General features: G+C 28.7%; 1 protein-coding gene across 1 annotated transcript in view; it reads right to left on the reverse strand.

Moving 5' to 3' along the window:
* LOC107701923 (tyrosine-protein phosphatase non-receptor type 13-like) overlaps positions 1-1,849 on the reverse strand; it is an 84,115-nt gene that overhangs the window by 61,067 nt on the left and 21,199 nt on the right. The gene's annotated exons all lie outside the window — the stretch shown is intronic.

The raw sequence follows: 1,849 nt of genomic DNA on the forward strand, positions 1-1,849 counted from the left end.
AAAATAAAAAATAATAAAATATAAAATATAATAAATAAAATTAAATAAAATTACATTAAATAAAAAAAATAAATTCAATTCAATTCAATTAAAATAAAATAAAATATAAAAAATAAAATAAAATAAAATATAAAATAAAATAAAATAAAATATAAAATAAAATAATACAAAATAAAATAAAATAAAATAAAAGCAAGTTGTCCTTTTGTTGAATGTCTTATGAAGTTCAGAAATAAAATGTTCCTTTGGCAAAATGTTCAAGTACATAGCAATAAAAAAAAAAACAGACAATTTTCCAACATTGGTTTTGTAAAGCGACACTTATGAAGAGAGGAAATTCTAAGACACTGCAAGTCCTGATGCTTCAGCGTGGGAAAGTTACTAGACAAGTTAAGGGAGATTATGGCCTTGCCCTAAGAACATTTCCTCGAGTAAAGCACGATCTGACTGCACACGTTTCAGGAACTATGGAGATTTGGTGGTGGAGAGCAAATTATTTTCATCCAGACAAAGATATGTAATAAAGAGCTACATTATTCTGTGAATGAGAGCAATTTCCATGAAATACGAGGCCCCTGGGATCTCTCTCAAAAAGATGATTCTGTATTACAGTACATTTTTCTTTTTGATGTTTTTTTCCCCTCTTCTGCTGCAGATGTAAAACAATGGAGTCTTTGCCGTTCAAAACACAGCCCTGCGATTATGGATGGAACAGCTGTAGAAAAATAATTCATTTATCACGAATGAAGATTCAGTGGAAATGTGCAATTGCTTTTGAGAAACTTCTTTTTATAATTTCATGCCATGTAAAGCCAAAAACAAGAACAAAATCTCAAAATACCGCAACTGAAAATAAATATATATTCTTATATTTTCTAAAGCAAATATGAGAGGTGCCAAGGTGTTAAGGGTCAGTAAGTTTATTTGTGAAAGAACGTAATATTTTTATTTGTCAAGGATGCATTAAATTGATTAAAAACGACAGTAAAGACAATTACAATATTGCAAAAAAGTCCATTTAACATAAAAGCTGTTTTTTTTTTCATTTTCAATTAATTAAAAAATCCTGGAAAAAAAATGTATTACCATTTTCATAAAAATATTAAGCAGCACAACAGTTTTTAACATTGATAATAAAAATAAATTTTTCTTGAGCAGCAAGTCAACATATTAGAATGATTTCTGAAGGATCATGTGACACTGAAGACTGGAATAATAATGATGCTGCCAAAAACAGGAATAAATTACATTTGAAAACATATTCAAATAGAAAACAATTATTTTAATTGTAATACTATTTCAAAATATTACTGTTTTATTGTATTTCTGATCAAATTAATGCAGCCTTGGTGAGCATAAGAAATGTAAAACACACACACACACACACACACACACACACACACACACACACACACAAGAAACTTATTTAGATAAACTATATATTAAGATAACCTATATTATATATTAATAGTTTTTTTATGTATATATGATCTAATTCAATTTTTATTAGATATGTTTAAGTGTTTATTTTATCATATTATTCTGTGCTTGCTTATAAAATAAAATAAAATAAACTACACTCTACATAATATGAAGCATAATGTTACAATCTCTTTCAGGGCTGCGTTTCCCAAAAGCTTCGTAAGCCTAAGAAGTTCGTAAAAACAATCATACGACTGATCTTAATATTACGGTCTGTTTCCCAAAAGCATCGTAACTTAAGTAGGCTAGCACTTGAAAATCATCGCAGATCTACGAGTGCTCTGGAGTAATCGTAAAGCCCTAAGTGCATCGTAAGAAGACAGATTTATGCGGTCACCTGCAGGACAATCGGCAGATTACACCTTTA

The sequence above is a fragment of the Sinocyclocheilus anshuiensis genome, unplaced genomic scaffold (assembly GCF_001515605.1).
Source record: "Sinocyclocheilus anshuiensis isolate Anshui unplaced genomic scaffold, SAMN03320099.WGS_v1.1 scaffold1184, whole genome shotgun sequence".
NCBI lineage: Eukaryota > Metazoa > Chordata > Actinopteri > Cypriniformes > Cyprinidae > Sinocyclocheilus > Sinocyclocheilus anshuiensis.